The sequence below is a fragment of the Tachyglossus aculeatus genome, chromosome 1, assembly GCF_015852505.1.
Source record: "Tachyglossus aculeatus isolate mTacAcu1 chromosome 1, mTacAcu1.pri, whole genome shotgun sequence".
Lineage (NCBI taxonomy): Eukaryota > Metazoa > Chordata > Mammalia > Monotremata > Tachyglossidae > Tachyglossus > Tachyglossus aculeatus.
In genome coordinates this window covers 38079126-38091304 of record NC_052066.1, presented here as the reverse complement: position 1 = coordinate 38091304, position 12179 = coordinate 38079126, and the positions used below count along the sequence as shown (strand labels likewise).

The 12179-nt window shown below is 42.0% G+C and overlaps 1 non-coding gene across 1 annotated transcript; it reads right to left on the bottom strand.

The window, feature by feature from the left end:
- Positions 1 to 7340: 7340 nt before the first annotated feature.
- On the bottom strand, positions 7341 to 7478 carry LOC119938740. The gene has a single exon (XR_005454497.1). It is a non-coding gene; the product is annotated as a small nucleolar RNA SNORA7 (small nucleolar RNA).
- Between the last annotated feature and the right edge of the window lie 4701 nt (positions 7479 to 12179).

The window sequence follows — 12179 nt, the reverse complement described above, 5'->3', positions numbered from 1 at the left end:
TACTCCTTTAGATTTTTCCTTGACTTCTCCTTTAAGGAGTCTGAAATTAAGCATTTCTCTCATTCCATTTTCTTTACCTCCACTCCTTCAATCCAGATTGAGGATGATTCCAAGTCCCCTGCTCCATTAGTTAAATTTTCAGGACAGAGTTCCAGAAGAGACCTTACAACAGGTCTTATTTTTCATGCTTTGTATTCCTTGATTACACTGCTGCTTCATTCTTACCAAGACAGGCATAAAATTGCCTCTTTGGAAGACTTTACTGGATGCAAACAGCTCATTTACTGAAAAGTCAAAATTATATAAATTGGAACATGGAGGAAATCATGCATGCCACACAACTGTATTAGGGAGGTGGAATGTCTTAGCGGAAAATGCATTGGTATGGTGTTCAAGAATTTAGGTACTTGTCCTGGCTCTGATGCTGGCCTACTGTGTGACCTTGGGCAATTACTTAACCTCTCTGGGCCTCTGTTTCCTCACCTGCTTAATCTATGACTTTCCCTACCTCTTGGATTTGTGCTCGAATCAAGCAATTATTAGAATTTGTGCACTGTACCAATTCTTTTGTATGTTCCCAAGCACTTCATGTAGTGCTCTGCACACTGTAAATGCTCAAAACTTATTGATCGATTGTATTCTTTCCACCTATTTATTGAATGCTTACTGCCTACAAAGCACTGTACAAAGCACTTGGGAGAATACACTCGATTTACTATACTTGATCTCTGCTCAAGGATTTTACAATTTTAGCGAGGGAGACGGAGATTAAAATAAATTACAGATAGATGGAAGAAGGAAAAGGTGAAAGCATCAGTTGGTGCTTATGTAATAGAATGTGTAAAATAGGCGCAAGATTGCTATGGAAGGTTATGGTTATCTAAATGTTTAGATGACGGAGAAGAGCTGAATTGGCAGCTAAAAGAGGGAAGATTCAAAATTAATAGGGAAGACATTCTGGAGAAGATGTGCTTTCAGGAGATCTCTGCAAATGGGGAAATTGTGGTCTTTCATGTGAAGGGGAAGACATGAATAAGAGATTGATGACAAGAAATATATGGATGAAGTACAGTACTTAGTAACCTATCTTGGAATGAACAGAGTGTGAACTGGGATGTAATGGGAAAATAGAATGTATCAGTAGGTAGACAGAGCCGATTAAATGCCTTAAAACCAACGGCCAGGAGTTTCTGCTTGGTGAAGGGAGACATGGGTAACCATTTGAGATTTTTGAGCAGTGTTTGCTTTGTTCTATGGTCTTTGTTGAGCACTTATAATGTGCCAAACACTGTTCTAAGCACTAGGGTCGATACAAGTTAATTAGGTTGAACACCAAGTGGGACGGTCTTTGCAGAATAACATTTCAGAAAAAATGATCCAGGCAGCAGGGTGAAATGAGAAATGGAGAGGGGAGGTGCTAGAAATAGGGAGAGCATTGTGGAAGATTATGCAGTAATCAAGTCGGTATATGACAATTTCCTCGACCAGGGTGATCACTGTTTGGATGGAAAGGAAGGGGCAGATCTAGAATCACAGTGTGACAGGGATTGTGTCCAATCTAATTATCATTAATCCACACCAGGATTTAGCCCAGTGCTTGACATCTAGTAAGCAGTTTCATATCATTTTTATATCTATCATGATGGTAATAACTAAATAATGATATGTCGGGCATTACCTTTTTAATGTGCTGCATCCAACATAGCTCTATCTCTTTACAAAGTTTCACATTCAGTTCTTCTTACTATAACTTGGGTGCTTTGTATCTTGTTGTCCCACCACCAGACTCTAACCCTGGATGACCTCCGCAGTATGCTTCCTGTACTCTTGCCAAGGAGTGCTGCTGCAGGAAATCTATTCATTTATTCATTCAATCATATTTATTGAGCACTTACTTTGTGCAGAGCACTAAACTAAGTGCTTGGAAGAGTTCAGTAATAATAATAATAATAATAATGATGGCATTTATTAAGTGCTTACTATGTGCAAATCACTGTTCTAAGCACTGGGGAGGTTACAAGGTGATCAGGTTGTCCCATGGGGGGCTCACAGTCCTAACCCCCATTTTACAGATGAGGGAACTGAGGCCCAGAGAAGTTAAGTGACTTGCCCAAAGTCACACAGCTGACAGTTGGTGGAGCTGGGATTTGAACCCATGACCTCTGACTCCAAAGCCCATGCTCTTTCTACTGAGCCACAGAAATAAACAGACATACTTCCTGCTCACAACAAGTTTAGTCTAGAGGGGAAGAGACAGACATTAATATAAATGAATTACAGATATGTACTTATGTACTGTGGGGCTGCAAGGGGACAAGTCACGGTGATGCAGAAGGGAGTGGGAGAAAAGGAAAGCAGGGCTTAGTCGTGGAAGACCTCTTGGAGGAGATATGCCTTCAGTAAAGCTTTGAAGGGCAGGAATGTAATTGTCTAATGGATTTGAGGAGATAGAGTGTTCCAGGCCAGAGAAAGGATATGGGTGAGGGTTCAGCAGTGAGAACATGAGCTTTGGAGTCAGAGGTCATGGGTTCAAATCCCGGCTCTGTCAGCTGTGTGACTTTGGGCAGGTCACGTCACTTCTCTGTGGACCACCCCCTTCTCCTCAACACGTTATCTGACCTTGGCTTCACAGACTCCGTCCTCTCCTGGTTCTCCTCTTATCTCTCCGGTCGTTCTTTCTCAGTCTCTTTTGCAGGCTCCTCCTCCCCCTCCCATCCTCTTACTGTGGGGGTTCCCCAAGGTTCAGTGCTTGGTCCCCTTCTGTTCTCAATATACACTCACTCCCTTGGTGACCTCATTCGCTCCCACGGCTTCAACTATCATCTCTACGCTGATGACAGCCAGATCTACATCTCTGCCCCTGCTCTCTCCCCCCTCCCTCCAGGCTCGCATCTCCTCCTGCCTTCAGGACATCTCCATCTGGATGTCCACCCGCCACCTAAAGCTCAACATGTTGAAGACTGAGCTCCTTGTCTTCCCTCCCAAACCTTGTCCTCTCCCTGACTTTCCCATCTCTGTTGACGGCACTACCATCCTTCCCGTCTCACAAGCCCGCAACCTTGGTGTCATCCTCGACTCCGCTCTCTCATTCACCCCTCACATCCAAGCCGTCACCAAAACCTGCCGGTCTCAGCTCCGCAACATTGCCAAGATCCGCCCTTTCCTCTCCATCCAAACCGCTACCCTGCTCATTCAAGCTCTCATCCTATCCCGTCTGGACTACTGCACTAGCCTTCTCTCTGATCTCCCATCCTCGTGTCTCTCTCCACTTCAATCCATACTTCATGCTGCTGCCCGGATTATCTTTGTCCAGAAACGCTCTGGACATATTACTCCCCTCCTCAAAAACCTCCAATGGCTACCGATCAATCTGCGCATCAAGCAGAAACTCCTCACCCTGGGCTTCAAGGCTCTCCATCACCTCGCCCCCTCCTACCTCACCTCCCTTCTCTCCTTCTACTGCCCAGCCCGCACCCTCCGCTCCTCCACCACTAATCTCCTCACTGTACCTCGCTCTCGCCTGTCCCGCCATCGACCCCCGGCCCACGTCATCCCCCGGGCCTGGAACGCCCTCCCTCTGCCCATCCGCCAAGCTAGCTCTCTTCCTCCCTTCAAGGCCCTGCTGAGAGCTCACCTCCTCCAGGAGGCCTTCCCAGACTGAGCCCCTTCTTTCCTCTCCCCCTCGTCCCCCTCTCCATCCTCCCGTCTTACCTCCTTCCCTTCCCCACAGCACCTGTATATATGTATATATGGTTGTACATATTTATTACTCTATTTATCTATTTATTTATTTATTTTACTTGTACATTTCTATCCTACTTATTTTATTTTGTTGGTATGTTTGGTTCTGTTCTCTGTCTCCCCCTTTTAGACTGTGAGCCCACTGTTGGGTAGGGACTGTCTCTATGTGATGCCAATTTGTACTTCCCAAGCGCTTAGTACAGTGCTCTGCACATAGTAAGCGCTCAATAAATACGATTGATTGATTGATTGATTGATTGATTCTCTGTGTCTGTTACCTCATCTGTAAAATGGGGATTAAAACTGTGAGCCCCCCCCGGGACAACCTGATCACCTTGTAACCTCCCCAGTGCTTAGAACAGTGCTTTGCACATAGTAAGTGCTTAACAAATACCATTATTATTATTATTATAGATAGATGAGATCAAGGCACATTAAAAAAGTTAGCTTTAGAGGAGTGGAATGTGTGGGCTGGATTGTAGTAGGAGAGTAGTGAGGTGAGGTAGGAGAGGGCAAGGTGATTGAGTGCTTTAAAGCCAATGGTGAGGAGTTTTTGTTTGATGTAGAGGTGGATGGGCAATTACTGGAGTTTCTTGAAGAGGGGGAAACATGTCCTGAGCATTTCTGTTGAAAAATGACACAGGCAGCAGAGTGAAGTATGGACTGGATTGGGGAGAAACAGGGGGCTGAGAAGACAGCAAGGAGTCTGGTGCAGTAATTCCCGTGGGGTAGGATGAGTGATTGTATTAATGTGGTAGCAGTTTGGATGGAAGGGAAAGGGCAGATTTTAGTGATGCTGTGAAAATGGGACCAACAGGATTTAGTGATGGATTGAATATGTGTGCTGAATGAGAGAGAGGAGCAAAGGATAATAATAATAATAATGGTATTTGTTAAGCGCCTACTATGTGCAAAGCGCTGTTCCAAGCGCTGATAATGCCAAGATTGCAGGCTTGTGAGACAGGGAGGATGGTGGTGCCATCTATAGTTCTGGGAAAGTCAAGGGTAGGACAGGGTTTGGCTGGGAAGATAAGGAGTTCTGTTTTGGACATGTTAAGATTGCGGTGACTGGAGGACATGTTAAGATTGCGGTGACTGGAGGACATCCAAGTAGAGATGTTTTGAAGGTAGGAGAAATGTGAGACTGCAGAGAGGAAGAAAGAGCAGGTCTGGAGATGTAGATTTGGGTATCATCTGCATAGAGGTGATAGTTGAAGCAGCGTGGCTCAGTGGAAAGAGTACGGGCTTGGGAGTCAGAGGTTGTGGGTTCTAATCCCACCTCTGCCACTTATCAGCTGTGTGACTTTGGGCAAGTCAGTTAACTTCTCTTTGCCTCAGTTACCTCATCTGTAAAACGGGGATTGAGATTGTGAACCTCACGTGGGACAACCTGATCACCTTGTATACCCCCCAGCGCTTAGAACAGTGCTTTGCACATAGTAAACACTTAACAAATACCGTCATTAATTAATGAATTAGTAGTTGAAGCCATGGGAGTGGGTGTAGATGGAGAATAGAAGGGGACTCAGAACTGAACCCTAAGGGACCCCCACAGTTAGGGCACCAGGCACCAAACCACTATGCTTAATTCTGTTGCCTTCTTACTTGCTAAAACCTTTCCCTCTCTTTTGCTCAGCCACACTATTTCTCTTCACTCACTCACTCACATTGTCCCCAAATAAATCAGACCTTTAACTCCTTCCTGAAATTCCCAGATGCCTCCACCTCCTTCTCTCTTTCTTCAGTAACCTTGCCAACTCCTCTGTTGACAAAATTGAAACCACCAGGTCTGAGTTCCCCAAGATTTTCTCCTCAGCTCACTTCCAGTCCAACATCTGCTCTCTCATCTATCTGTCATCTCTCAAGAAGAAATCTCTCTACTCTGTTTTCAAAATCTACCGTTTCCACATAATCCACCAGCCCCATATGTTCTCATGTTCCAATAAACATGTTCACCACTCTTCTTCTCTCCATGACTTCCATCTTCAAGCATTCACTTTCTGATCTCTACTTCCCTTCTGACCTCAAACATGCCCACATATTCCCAATCCAAAATAAATCCTTCTCTGGGTCACAAACCACAATCTACTTTCTCCTTATTTTTCTCCTTTCTGAATTCCTCAAATTCTCTGCCTCCACTTCCTCATCTCCAATTCCATCCTTGATCCCCTAAAATATGGTTTCCACTCCCTTTACACTGACACCATTCTCTCCTAGGTCACCAGTGACTTCTGTCTTGTCATTTCTATTGCACATTAGTCTGTCCTAAATCTCCTTTACTTCATGGCTGCTATCAGCACTATGGACCACTCTCTTCTCTTAGGAATACTAAGTAACTTTGTTTTTTTCTGGTGGTCCTCTCCTGGTCCCCTCTTATACTCTCTGATAGACTATTCACCTCCACTTCCTCTGCTCCCTCTCCTCAACTGTGGGTAAAACTACTGATTTCAATTTATGCATTATTTCATTGGGGTCCTCAACCTTTAATTTTAGGCAATGTAATGACAGATTAAATTTCAGTTGTATGATGTCCCTGATCTGCAGGTGAGGCCTGAATTATGGGACCTGGAAATGGGGGAAGGAAAGCCATCCCTACAAGCCTAAACCGTAACGCATCAGTTGGGGAATCCTAATATCCACCTAGGCATGGAATTTTAAACACCCCTCTTAGGTTGTGGATGGCTGAGGGTTCCTCAAAGAGCTTGTGAGGTGCTCCACTCTGTGTCCTGGAAACACTTGGATAAATGTTTTATTTTATAAATAAAATTTTATTTTATTTTATTTTATTTTATTTTGTTAGTATGTTTGGTTTTGTTCTCTGTCTCCCCTTTTAGACTGTGAGCCCACTGTTGGGTAGGGACTGTCTCTATATGTTGCCAATTTGTACTTCCCAAGAGCTTAGTACAGTGCTCTGTACATAGTAAGCGCTCAATAAATACGATTGATGATGATGATTTGAAGGCACTCAAACATCTCCAGGACGCAAGATGGAGCACCCCATTTGGAAGAAAAACAAATATCACAAGTTAAACTCTCCCAACCTAACTATAAGAATATCAAGATTCCCAGTTACTCTCTAGTGTGGATATATCTTGTCTTGTCTTATGCTGTTGAGTTGTCTCTGACCCATAGTGAAACCATGGACACATCTCTCCCAGAACCCCCCACCTTCATCTAATAATAATAATAATGATAGCATTTATTAAGCGCTTACTATGTGCAAAGCACTGTTCTAAGCACTGGGGAGGTTAACAAGGTGTTCAGGTTGTCCCACGGGGGGCTCACAGTCTTCATTAACATTTTACAGATAAGGTAACTGAGGCCCAGAGAAGTTAAGTGACTTGCCCAAAGTCACACAGCTGATAAGTGGTGGAGCCGGGATCTGAACCCATGATCTCTGACTCCAAAGCCCAGGCTCTTTCCACTGAGCCATGCTGCTTCTCTTATCTTCATCTGCAATCATTCTGGTAGTACATCCATAGAGTCTTCTTGGTAAAAGTACAGAAGTAGCTTACCTTTGCCACCTTCCGTGCAGTCAACTTGAGTCTCCACCCTCGACTCTCTCTCATGCTTTTGCTGCCCAACACAGGTGAGTTTTGACTTGTAGCAGATTGTCTTCCACTCGCTAGCCACTGTTTGAGCTAGGAATGGAATGGGTAGGCCTCCGCTTGACTCTCCCTACCATAGTCCAGACTAGTAGAGTAATGGAAACTCTCCAGGTGTGACCCTGAGAGGGATTGGTTATGTAGAATTAAAGAATTAATACTTTCCTGTATACTGGAAATTCAGGGCTTTCTTGACTAATCCTAAGGTCTTACCTACCAACTAATGCATGCCCTGGGACATAAAATGCTTTAGTAAGGCAACTGAAGGGCCATGTTCATTTTTCTCTTCCCCTCCACAGAATTCAAGAAGTGACTAGTTGTGCTTTTCTGCTCAGTGAACAGAAAAGAGGATTCATTCAGCACCATGAACTGTGTCTATATGGGGGATTTTGGTTCCATTACTCTCTTTTTCTATTTATTTATAATGAAATTTCTGCTTTTCCACTAAGTGCCAATCGCTTAACAAATACCACATTTAATAATATCAATTTGGCTTAACTGATCAAATTTAAAATTATGGTAGTAAAATGCAACTTTTAATTAATTTAAAATTTAGCAATTTAGCACCTTCTATTCTTCTAACCCCAACTGCATTCACATTTCTTCTGGGGGATGTTAGATAGACTTTGGATATTTTGAGCAGCATAACATTATATCATGATACACAGCAGCAAGTCCCAGTTTACAAAATAAGCAACCATAGTGACCCAAAATCAAGTTTAACTTTATAGCTCACGTGTCACTTAAAGTTGACATATTCACACTGATAATTGCTGTGTACAGCACCTTCTGAAAGTCTTCTGTATTCTCTTACCTAATGTAGTATTACTGGAAAGATATGTAAATATAAGCATTTCATTATAATCTAAAAATTTTAAAAATCAAATCAACTTTAGGCGTTGAAATCTAATACATTTGATAATTGTACCTGGTCTTTTCAAATTTACATTAACCCTAAACTTTGCTGAAACTAAGAGACTAGTTTGCAAGGCTGTTGATTTGTCTTGATTGCTTCATTGGTTTATAACTATCACATCTGCTTAAAGAGTTTCTTCACCGGAAACAAAATCTCTCATTTAACAGACGAAGAAGGGACAACATTAATATAATGAAAAATATTTTAAATATTGATTCAGTAAAAAGGGAATCCACATTTGTTTTCTAGGATATAAAATCTTTCTCATATACTAGAATGAGGCAGTTCTTGAAAGTGTTCTTAATTGTAGAAACTTCAATTATTTTTTCAGGAAGGTGAGGTGTGGTGTTGCATCCTGTTAAAAATAAAATATCTGGAAATCTTCATTTATTCACTCTGACCTTTCTGGAATTCTGGAATGGTGTTTGCTAAAGATCTGTACAAAGAGTGTCTCTAAATTTTCTGGAAAACCTACTAGAAAAATATCACTAAGTCCATAAGCTCTTCTGATCTATATTTATCTTCTACGGTGACCCACTTTTTATTTCCGTCTTGCCTGGAAGAATATTGGCAACTCAAGTATATTTTGAAAGTGATAGTCCCTTATATTTTTAATGAGCTTCTTTCATTAGTGAACTATTAAAAATGTAATTCAATTTTACATTTAATTTAGAGAGCATCAAGCATCAAGAATCTTCAAGTTGCATTGCTTTTTTTCTCACACACATTTATTTAGTGAGAAATATTTTCAAAATTCCTCTTGTACCAGCATATGAATTCATCTATTTCTGTGCTAATCGACAAGGCTATAAAAAAAAATATTTTGAAATGATTGATTTAACTGGCCTACTTAATTTAAAATAATTGTTTGTAGGCACAGTGCATCTTTGGAAATTTATGTAGGAATCAAAACAGTTGCAAATTCATACAATAATAATAATAATATAATAATAATGGCATTTGTTAAGTGCTTACTATGTGCAAAGCACTGTTCTAAGCGCTGGGGGGATAGAAGGTGATCAGGTTGTCCCACGTGGGGCTCACAGTCATCATCCCCATTTTACAGATGAGGTAACTGAGGATCCAAGAAGTTAAGTGATTGTCCAAGGTCACAAAGCAGACATGTGGCGGAGCCAGGATTCGAACCCATGACCCCTGAATCCAAAGCCCATGTTCTTTCCACATAAGACAATGTATGTCTCTGGTTGTCTTTATAATAGAATTAAATATAAGGAAAATGTCTGCCTTCCTAAAGATATCATTTAAAAACCAAGACAAAACTTCTATTGGCATTTGACAAACGTCTATTAACTTAAAAGCGGGAAAGCGTATAGAATGATGGACCTTTGAGATCTAAAATCCGGCTTCTCAAAGCAGTATATAATTCAGTAAGGTCTGAGACCACTACCACTGGCTACGACACTCAGAGCCTTTGAGACTGGGAGCTGATCAGGGGGTGAAGTTAAGGATAAGAGTTTTGATGGAGGAAGACAAAGAAGTTTCCTTCCCTCTGCCCTTCTAGGAAGGAAACTGGAGGACCCGGATTCATGGGGCTACAGGGAACAAGAGACTGGTGTGTTAAGTAAGTTTCTGTTTCTGCTCTGTGGCATTACAAGTAGCCCTCTTGGGATAAAAATGATGGTATTTGTTAAGTGCTTACTATGTGTCAAGCACTGTTCTAAGTGCTGGGGTAGATACAAGGTAATCAGGTTGTCCCACATGTGGCTCACAGTGTTTATCCCCATTTTCCAGATGGGGTAACTGAGGCACAGAGAAGCTAAGTGACTTGCCCAAAGTCACACAGCTGGCAAATGGAGGAGCCGGGATTAGAACCCACGACCTCTGACTCCCAAGCCCGTGCTCTTTTCATTACGCCACACTGTTTCTCGATTGCCTTGGTTTTTAAATGATATCTTCAGGAAGGCACACAGTTTCCTTATATATAATTATATTATAAAGACAACCAGAGAAATATATTGTCTTATATGAATCTGCAACTGTTTTGATTCCTACATAAGGTTCCAAAGAAAAGAGGCACTGTGCCTACAAACAACTATTTTAAATTCAGTAGGCCAGTTAAATCAATCATTTCAAAGGAATATTTTTATAGAAGTGCTGTGGGGTTGGGAGGAAGGATCAATCAATCATTCAATCGTATTTATTGAGCGCTTACTGTGTGCAGAGCACTGTACTAGCGCTTGGGAAGTACGCATTGGCAACATAGAGAGATGGTCCCTACCCAACAGCGGGCTCCAATCACACCAGGTGCACCTTTGAAAGACCAACGAGCACTTCAACTCCTTCGGACACCTGTGGCTCATTCATTCATTCATTCAATCAATCGTATTTATTGAGCGCTTACTGGAAGGCCTTTAGGAGGAGATGTGCCTTCAGTAAGGTTTTGAAAGTGGGGAGTGTAATTATATCTTGCTTTGCCTGATCCCCAATAGCTTCAGCTAACCCTCCCCTGAATTGTTGGGGTAATTCACTGCATCCTTCCCTAGACAGGATAGATATGAATCCTCAAGAAGTACGGACAGTATGGGGAAGTTTTGGTGCTGACTGGGGTCAAGATGCCAGCTAGAGAAGAAAGCCAAATACCTCAACTCCCTCCCTAAATCAGTAGCTCCCCAAGAGGCAGAGAACTAAGTCACAGATAAAGGGAGAAAGTCAGGGCAACACAGAAGGGAGTGGGAGAAGAGGAAAGTGGGGTTTAGTCAGGGAAGGCCTCTGGGAAGAGTTGTGTTAAATGGGGAAGATACATGGAGCTAACAGTCTGAGAGAGAGAACAGATATTGAATCCCCATTTTACATATGAAAAAACTGAGGCACAGAGAAGTTTAGAAAAGTGATTTGCTCATGGTTACAGAGCAGGCAAGTGGTAGAACCAAGATTAGAACTCAAGTCCTCTGACTCCCAAACTCTGCTCTTTCGCACTAGGCCACACTGCTTCCCTAACCTTTCCTTACATATTTGTCCGTCTCTCTCTTTTTCTAAGATTGTGAATATTACCTTGAGGGTCAGGGACCATGTCTAATCCTCATCACAGTGTTATGTATAGTGCTTTGTACATAGTACATATTTAATGAATATTATTACAAATATTGATTGTGCCACTCCTCGCTGGGATGGTTATCAATGAGTCTGCCATCAAGAAGTTCAACTGTGGGGTTCTCTCATCACTCCAGTTTTCCAGTGGTGGGACAGAATCCCCACACCTGTAAAAGTCCATCAAGATGTCTGTTGTTCTCATTTTACAGTAGACCACAAAGACAAATATAGGTAGCTTCGTCCAAACGAATATGTGTGTTGCCTTTGTTGTCCATCATTAAGAATTAATGACTAGAGTATCTCCTTCAGGGATTATCCTGATTACCACATCCACTACAATAATGTCCTCTGTTGTCTGTAGGTATTTAGACATCTTTTGATTAAATAGTTCACATGTTTGGAATTGTCATGAAATTTCATGACCAATTTCAGAGGTTCAAAATTGCTAATGAGTCCATGACAGAGATAAAATTTGTAAATGAGACATGTGGTTGGCTTATAAATTTGTCTGGGAGACCTTTCAGTTCTACTAATCCAGAGTTAAAGGGGTTGAATTATGATCCAGTGCAGTGTTTTCTCCCTTGTGATTGACATCTGCCAGATATGATGCAATCAAAGGCAGCCTGAGACCCATCCTCACATTTGTCCCTGGCAAACATTTCAACCCAGCCGTGTTATTCATTCAATCAATCAATCAATCAATCAATCGTATTTATTGAGCGCTTACTGTGTGCAGAGCACTGTACTAAGCGCTTGGGAAGTACAAGTTGGCAACATATAGAGACAGTCCCTACCCAACAGTGGGCTCACAGTCTAAAAGGGGGAGACAGAGAACAAAACCAAACATACTAACAAAATAAAATAAA